Here is a 9,983-nt window from a genome sequence, read left to right on the forward strand (position 1 = left end):
ATGAAACCCTCAACAATACCAAGAAGATTGAAGTTAATTACCTTTGTTAGCTGTTTGTTTCCCTCGTAAATGAATTTGATGAGTTATTTTCTTTAACTATCACTAACGTACCCGCTTAGTTTGTTATATGAGGTAGAAGTGTAGTGCCGTGCTTCGTTAATCGTTCACCTTGATAACCGTTATAATTCCAATATTAACGGTGCATAAAATCAAAAGGCAAAGAGAAGCAACAACTACAGTTTATTGTCAAATAACTCAGGCCAGAAAGCTACCAGCACCTGAGCGAATATCAGCAAGCACCGAGCGAGCAGCAAACAATTACACAGGCAATTTATAGTCAAATTTAATAAGGGCACAGCAAAACAAAACAGAAGCTGATAACAGGATTTGCGTGCATACACATATGGGAAGGCGTATGAGTCATCGAATGATACTTAAGCAATCAACATTTTGGCTAGAGTGTCATGTGCTCTAGTGGTCATAGCAGTACAAAGAATGTGCAAATTGTTATTATTCAAATGACGATGTCTGCTAAGTAAGTTAATAAAAAGGCTTAACCAAAATTAACCATAATCGAAATTGATTGTAGGATGAATTTACTTAGTATTGTTTGTTTGGATCTTCCCATTGATGCTTAGGGCTGCAACTGATCAGTCTCTTATTGGCACATGTGCATACTGTGCGTCTTACCTCGATATTGCCCTAATAACGCGATGGTGTTTGAAGCGAAAAGTACTGGGTTGGAATGCCAGAGTGAACATCAACTCTAAGATGCAGGTACACCCAGCTGACGAGTCCCAAATAGGACGAAACGCGCGTCGTGGATTCCACTGCTAGCCACTATCCATCTTTACTTATAATGATTGTAGGATGGTTGCTATAGAAGTACCACTTAATCATAAGGAGAGCTCTCCTTCGTAAGAGGAGTTAAATAAAACATTTTTGTGAAAGATGAAAAACAGTACATATGTAAATAGACTGTTTGAGATCGTATAATAGATGATAGGGCCATTAAAGTATACAATAATTTGACAATCATTTGGATAACTAATAAGAATATAGGTATGGTTGTAGGTTTATGTCGTAAAATAAATAACATGTTAACTTCATGTAGTCAAAAAATCTGTCTAAATTCCCCAGTAGATTTCCATTTAAAAATAAAATTATCATAGGATTGTAGATGGCGTCGAGTCTCGCTTGACTATGACCACCACTACAATAAGATTACGCGCCCAGAAACGACTTGGTCCCTTTGGTAACTCGCAAAGCAGAAGGCTGTGATTGGTCCAGTAGAGTATATTTATTGGCGATCTCCAGGTATCGAAAGAATACCGAGACGTGCCAACGAGTACAGGCAAAAAGGGCAGAGCGTAAGAGAGTTCAAACAGACAAGGCGGACAACCGAACGAAAAGTGACTTTGATACAACTAAACAACAACGAGTACGATAAAACAATCACTGGTACAATTGGTTAAAATAATAATTGTTTCCATTATTCCAATCGTGTTCTCGTCGAGAAAAGCCGGTCACTACAGGACTACTCATCCGTATTCTAAGCAACTAAGGGAATATCTAGGCAATACGCACAGGATGCATATATACCAACAAAAGACTGATCAACTGCAGTCCTAAACATGAATGGGAAGATTCAAGTAAACAATACTAAGTAAATTTATTCATCCGTATGATTTTAAAACAGTTGTTTAGAATTTCCTGTTCATGTAAATAACTTTACTCTTCTGTACATTCTTTGAGAGTATAAGTTATCAGATTGCTTCTGGTATTCTACCACAGGATGTCTGTAAATGATCTATCAACATTAACTGTTACAATGGATACTGGTGTCAGAATGCACTATGAAAAACTGTAGTTTCTGTCTGGATTATTGGATAATAATACAAGGATAGCATATATTGATGACAGAAAGATTTACTCAATTAGTTATACAATGTAGATAATTGAATTCGGTAGGATATTCCAGTTATAATAAGATTTAAACCTACAGCGTCCTCGTCTCGTCATAATAGATGAAAGTCATGAATGATGTTTACTTGATTAGCTTGACATCTATGAATAGTTAGGTTTTCATTTTGATTACAGTACTTGCCCTCATTTTCATATATTACCCTGCTGTAATCAAATTGTCACGACAGTGATTGATGGTTGTCATTTGAGGAATGTTTTCGAGAGTTTGTTAAAATTAGATCTGCAAGAGTCTTTTATCATAGTAATACTAAATAGTTGTGATCGTTTCACTGATTTGTTTTATAATCACTATTCATTTTAACCTATTCATCTATCACTCCACCGATATTAATGTGGATACACATTTTTCTTATGATTGGTTACGTCATAAAATCTCTTGTATATCCTGTTTTTATTTAAACTAAACTTGCATAGTAAGCAAAGATGGGTAGTGGCTGGCAGTGGAATCCACGACGCGCACCTCGTCCTATTTGGAACTCGTCAGCCGGATGTACCTGCATCCCAGAGTTGATGTCCACTCTGGGACTCGAACCCAGTACCCTCGCTTCAAACGCCATCGCGTTATCCACTCGGCCACTGAGTCCTGATAGCCACTTGCTTGTGCAATGGGGTGAAGTTTAAATTCATTTAGTATTGTTTGTTTGAATCTTCCCATCGATGTGTTAGGACTGCAACTGGTCAGTCTCTAATCGGCATATGTGCATACTGTGCTTATTGCCTTACAATGTTTGTGAATTAAGGCTACATCGAGGCAATAAGCACAGTATGCACATATGCCAATTAGAGACTGACCAGTTGCAGTCCTAACATATCGATGGGAAGATTCAAACAAACAATACTGAATGAATCTGAACTTTTGTAGTTATGGAAATTATGATTAGTTATGTGCATTTTTCTCACAAAACTACATTTGTAACATTGGATTGTAGTGACAGATTTAGTAGACTAAATAAAAAAAAACTGAATGATGAGTATTGAACAGGGCGAAAAACCCAATCTGGATTTCACTGCTAGCCACTATCCAAATATTTAAAATGTTTCTTGTTTTTACTTTATAAGGTAATATTAACTGCTGTGTTATAGATAAAAGTAACAATTCTTATCATCTGCTTAAAATCTTTGTAAGAAATATGTCGTATGGTAATTCCCGCTTTTTCTTCATACTTTCTAATATCTATCTACTAGCTAATAAATCCCATAACTGAAATTTATTATTTTTGAGTTTCCGTGTATCAGATAAACAAATCTGTACAATTCTATTAAGATGTCCTTGTTTAACCTACATACTTTATTGGTTATTCGTTGAAAATCTAGAATCTGGGTTAAAGTTGGATTATAATACAAAATAGACCGACCTTAAAACATAATCCCAGTCATAAACCGTTAATTCTGAACTCTACATCCTAATTCTAAGGTCTTAATTCTACTTCTAAGATCATAAATCGTTCGTTCATATTTGTTCTTTTTTTCTGATTGACTAAAAAAATGGAGTTTTCCAGGGTCATTTTAAGAGTCCGTCAAGTTCAACCTTACAGTTCAGGTTTATTGGTGTTTGGTTTAAGCTAAATTATGATCCAGGTTTTTGTTCAACTTCAGTCATATGAAAGCTTATTTGATAACTAAGTCTATCTCAAATCGTCTATTGATTAAATAATTATTCCTTGATAACTTGATGGATGACGGAATGGATACATAAAGGTATATCAATGTTTAAAGATATCTGCAAAGACAGTAATAAATGTTATCTCTTATATTTCGCAATCCGTACTTTGTTAAACTTAATGCTCTTAAAACTTTTAGATTAAATAGTTATATAGTGCTTTTTGCATTTCAGTGTTACCTCAACCTCGTGTCATTTTGGAGCGAATATCACCTACAAATTAAACCGTAGCTACCAACTTAATGTGATGTACATGATTACCCAACCGAGCTACCTTGGCTGAGACACTTGCTACTTGAGATCCTACAATTCCAGACAAGTCAGATAGACAACGGCTGGGTCGAAAGCACCAAACTCAGGGTACGAAGGTGAAGTCGTTCTACCGAATGTGCACGTATGTGACGCATGTAAGACATTTCCTTCAAATAACCAGTGTCAGTAGCAATGCTCCACACAACTGAAGAAATGAGTTATTAAAATTCTTATCAAAAATATCATACATCATCTCAACCCAAGGGAATAGTTCCTGCTATGTTTGGAGCAATTACGAGTACACCTAGTCTGCGAACGAAACAAAGACTTGTGACTAAATACCAATAAGCTAGCTATTATGATGCGTCCCAGCCCCGCTAACTAGAGAGAGAAGTCGAAGTCCGAAAGGGGAATAAATATGTTCCACAAGCAGCCAGAAGCACAAGCAATCACAGCAGGTACAAAACAAACATATATATACAGCATAAAATTGTCCTTGGGAAGCGTTACAAAATGGCATACTAAAAGATACAACGAACCAATATCGTTCAAGGTCCTCCCAAGTGGGAAATACGACATGAAGATGAAAACTAGTGCCTTTGGCGCGAAAACAAGAAATTCAAATTTATAAAATAAATTTACAAAGATGAGGCATTTACCAAGTGAGTTCTGGGGATCTAACATCCCCAACACTTCCTCAGGGTGGTGATAAAGCATTGAAAGTACGAAGTTAATTCCTCAAGAACTACTGGTATGGAAGCTATATGTGACCAGTCTCAATGGATTTTCTCTTAGGTTCGTCATTCATGCTTCCACTGTGATAAAGCTGCTTACTATCAACTTGGTTTCGTTTTCGGATACCTCAAGAAGATAACCGGACATATTATCTGTGGTGGATGACTGTCTTACATCAATCATGATTGAACTCCACTGGCCACTACTCATTAGAACTCCAGAGATTTCATTTTGAAGCTGGTCACTAGAGATCACATATTTATTATTGTCATAGGAGATCTGTGGAAAGCAAATTTTTTGTGTTCTGTCTCCGTGGTGGGGTGATAATTACTCACTGATATGGAGTCCCGAATAAGAACGAAACAACTATATAGTGCCTCCTGGTTTTTAATGGTGGTCTAGCTAAGATCGGTAAGTGATTTAGGCTGGGAAAATCTTACAACCTTCACAAATTTCCGGTCTTCTTAAAATGATAAATTTATACGCTGGTTTAGAAAAAAATTATTGGTTATGAAGATTACTGATAAAATGTTATCATAATTAAGCTTCCATGGTGGTCTAGCTTCAATTGACTCATGATTTCAACTAAGAAAAATACTGAGATCTCCACAAAACCCCTTCTGATTATAATCATATGCTCACTAGTGACTGACTTCAAGATATATGTCCTGGAGTTCTAGTGAGAAACAGTGATCGGTGGAGTTCAACCCCGTCTATTGTGAGATAACAACTCACTGAAGACAATTGGTGAACGGTTGCTCAAACTTCGTGGATTGGTTTTAGTTAGACATTAACACCGTTGGATTTCAGCCAGCTTAGTGGTCTATCGGTTAAGTGCGCTGGCGCGAGACTGGTAGGTCCTGGTTTCGAATCTCGCGAGGCGGGATCGTGGATGCGCGCTGCTGATGAGTCCCATAATAGGACGAAACGGCCGTCCAGTGCTTCTAGGTTTTCCATGGTAGTCTAGCTTCAATTGACTCATGATTTCAACTATGGAAAATGATGTGAAGATACTTGTTTTCTGTTCATATAATAATGTCATATGTTTCAAAATTAACTGAACTTATCTGAACATCATATGTTATATGACACTAGTAATAAGTTATGGTATGTAAACAATTTATTTTAGTTAAAAGGTTGAACGTGTTCACCTGTCATTGATTATTTTAACTTCGGATAGAATCAGCATTTCCAGGTAGCACGTATTACAATTCTCATGTGGTAGCCATCATATGCTTGTCATTATTTAACAGAGAATCTATATAGTAAAATAAAAGGTTTACTATTAACAAGAACGTGCCTAAACTAAACAACCAATCTTTCATAATTCTAAATAAATGTAGAATAATATTCCCAAACCCCAAATTTTGAGGAAAAATTGATCAATTTAGTGAAGATTTTGGAGAAATCTTATTGGATCATCATCATCATCATCATCATCATCGTCGTCATCATCATCGTCATCAACAACAACAACATTGACCTCCAATGATATGGAGAATTTCCCTAGAATTTCGAGATTGATTATATCTGTGATTGAAAAATTTAACAAAGCGAGTAGATCAAATTACATAACTGCATTTTCACTGAATCATGCTAGTTTCTGATCGGTATTATACACTGATTAACTAAAGTTGGATAGTGCCTAGAAGTAGAATCCAGTATTCGGTTTTTTTGTCCTATTTGGGATGCGTCAGCTGAATATATCTGCATCTTCGTGTAAATGCTTAAAAAATTACTGGACAATTGTAGACCCTAACATCATCAATGGTAAGATAATAAACAATTACACAAATTAAACTGATCAAATAATTTTTTTTTCACCGGTATATTCATTAAAAAATATTGATTAGTGTTTCCATATTTGAACTTGAAAATGAATGAATACTGTTGACAATTGTAAACAGTCAACAACTGTTGTAAACAGTCGACACTCAAAACATTATTGATTATTTGTATAATTTATTTACCACGTGGTTTTATTGATAAAACTATGGTCAGTCAGGTGGCTTGTGTCACATGATAACCTAATAACCTTATTCATTGTTGTGATTTATTGTTAATTGGTAATTCTGAAAATCGTATGGATGTTTTCATTGATAAGTCTTGCTGATTGAACGCTATATTCGGATCCTTAAGCTAGTCTCGTAACTCCCAAGCAAAATCTACACAGAGACTTGAACACGAGAGAAAAGGCGAAAAATATACGACAAGCACTTTACTCCAAAGGTTCATTTATGTACAGAAATTATAGGGTTTTTATAGTATTTTAGAAGTCCTTGGGTTTTCCTGAAAATTCTAGGATACTACTAAACATAGCAGCAGTGTAGTAATCAGCTAATCAGAACCTCTACATGTGACTTGACATTTTTGCGATACTTCTAGCAAAACTTCTAATCGAACGCTGGCTGCATAAAATGCTTCTTAATGTTTCCTAAGCATCATTAGGAACTCAAAACAATTGTCAACCAACACCAAGATCAGAATTTTTAATACAAATGCCAATACGGTTCTACTGTATGGGGCGGAAACCTGGAGAACTACGAAAGCCACCATCCAGAAGATACAGGTGTTTATCAACAGTTGTCTACGCAAAATACTTCGGATTCGTTGACCAGACACTATCAGCAACAAGTTACTGTGGGAGAGAACAAACCAGATTCCATTCAGTAGAGGAAGAAATCAGGAAGAAGCGCTGGAAGTGGATAGGACACATATTGAGGAAATCACCCAACCGCGTTACAGGGCAAGTCCTCACATGGAATCCTGAAGGTCAAAGGAGAAGGGGAAGACCAAAGAACACATTACGCCGAGAACTGGAGACAGACATGAGAAGAATGAACAAAAACTGGATAGAACTAGGAAGGAAGACCCAGGACAGAGTGGGTTGGAAAATGCTGGTCGGCGGCCTATGCTCCTTTGGGGGTAACAGGAGTAAGTATATATATATATATATATGTGACTAGATGTGACTGGATCGTAATTATAGGCGCAGTAGTACTATCTGATCCCGTGATTGACTAATTCACGTTGTCTTTAGTATCAATGATCGTTTGACTTACTAATGCTCCGGGAAGCAATGAACAGTGATCTTCACCTGAACGCTTATTGGTCCTTAAGCTACCTCCAATTTAGTGTACAATCAGAAAACGAAATTAAAAACAGAAATGATCTCTGTTGTGTAACTCAAACTTATACATTAATAGGAAGTAATATCCTGACTACATAAATAAGAAATAGCAAGATGTGCATCAATTTCCACTTATGTGAAAGATCCATCGTTGATTAAGAATAACTTGAGATAGGTAAAGCATACAACAATAGTTTATGCCTGGAGGATATAAGAATACGCTAATCCAAGTGACTAATATTTACACAATAAAAATCTACCAAATATTCCCATCGAGATATTCAAAAGTCAAGTTGAGTGAAGAAATATTTCTTTTCAACTAGTTCTTCATCAATGTAGAGTCAACATTTGTCCCTGTATCACAATGTCTTAACCAAGTTTAGGATGAATTGAAGGCAGATCGATGAATGTGATCGTAAATAAACATTATAAGACTGATTTACTTCAACATCACTATACTTTAAGAATATAAGATCAGTATCATATAAATAGAACTTCGGAATCTGATACTGCTTATCAGAGAAAGTTATCAGTATACATATTCAATCTAATACATTTTTGAACCCGTTAAAAACACGCATCAGTACAGATAATCACACATGGAATCAATACAGTAAGACAAGATAGAAGAAATGAAATTAGTAGAAATCACAGAGGATTATAATGAAAAAAAATATTGATCGTAAACTTGGTTCAAAAATCACGAATAAATTTATGGTGTGTAAATTATGAATCAGTAAACTTACAGAGATTGATATGAGGTTGGCGAGGATAAAGAAGATGAAAGAATGTATCTACATCACTGTGACCGATTTTGACCCATGTCATCTAAGGTCTTCAGACAGAGTTGATGACAGATATTATTACGGCCCGAATACCTCAATGGTAACGTCTCTGACTGTGAAGCTGGGTGACACGGAATCGGGGAGCACCAGTTCCCTCAAGATTACAGGTACATCTTGCTGATGAGTGCCAAGTAGCACGAAACCCGGGTCCAGGGTTTCCTGTTGACCACCTCCAACCACCATCTTATCTCAACATAGTGCACGCAGTGTCGAGCCACTTAGACTAGTGGCCGCATTGCAACTTGATCGATAGCATTCGATCAGCACTAAGAAGGACTTGACACGCATGACATTGGTCACTACCCAATGATTAATCAATTGTGAATACCAAGGTTAAACTTAATAATTTCAAATAAATTGAGCATTGGGTAGAAAGTCAATAACAAAATAATTTTATATTTGTGATGACCCTATGAGTAGATAATTGGATTTCTGATGTTTCATGATTTCGTGTGATTATAATCATCTGAAATCCAATCAGAAGATCTATTTACATTTACTGACACATTTAAGAAAACAAAGCTAATTACTTCAAGGAGAAATGTTTTGATCTGATCTATCCTTGCGATTATCTAATCTACTTTTAAATTGAATTGTTGACTTGATGTATAAAGTAGTCAGCGCCAAGTTGATGTAAGACATTAAACAGGAATAATATATTTGTAAAATCTCAGCAAATGAATTTGAAGAACCGTGTACCTATTTATATTCGATAATTTTGATGTTTGATTATAATTCCTTGAAAAAGCATGGACCAGATTGCCAGGCGAAACGTTGGATTTACTACAAATTCATTCGATGAGATTTTACAAATATATTATTCCTATTTAATTAGGTCTATAAGCCGTAAGGTCAAAATTCGACTTGAGGAAATAGAATAAATTGGTCTGTCCAGAAACGAGAATAGCCTATATGGGCTTGAAATAGTACCAGCCTCTACAAAATTTGTTTCTTTATTATATTGGTAAATGAAGAACATCACTAGTTATTATTACTGATACGTCTGCATTATATTTTTCGATGGATTTTAGCATTACACTCCTTATCACAAGAAAAAGCTTGTTTAATAATCCATATGAAATGCTGTCTGTATTCCTGCTGGGACTCTTTAGCTAGAAATCTTTGTAGAATGACTTTCGTTCAGAAGCATGTATTGTGCAACACAAAAGAACATAGGTTCTGGTCATAATGTGCCGTATTCAATATCTAAACCAACATATCGTCAACCTATCTATAGACAAGTACAGCTGTCAACTGATGTGAAGAGGTCAAAATATGATCCATGAACAATAAATTAATTAGTCCTTTGGAAAGCTAGAATAACCTATATCGACATGACTAAGCACTGTAGTGAATTAACACCTAAATTGGAGGA

The 9,983-nt window shown here is 35.8% G+C and overlaps 1 non-coding gene across 1 annotated transcript; it reads right to left on the bottom strand.

The window, feature by feature from the left end:
* Window positions 1–2,497: 2,497 nt before the first annotated feature.
* Smp_tRNA_01407_Pseudo_TTG.1.1 lies at window positions 2,498–2,568 on the bottom strand. The gene has a single exon. It is a non-coding gene (tRNA).
* Between the last annotated feature and the right edge of the window lie 7,415 nt (window positions 2,569–9,983).

Source organism: Schistosoma mansoni, chromosome 4 (assembly GCF_000237925.1).
Source record: "Schistosoma mansoni strain Puerto Rico chromosome 4, complete genome".
Taxonomy (NCBI): domain Eukaryota; kingdom Metazoa; phylum Platyhelminthes; class Trematoda; order Strigeidida; family Schistosomatidae; genus Schistosoma; species Schistosoma mansoni.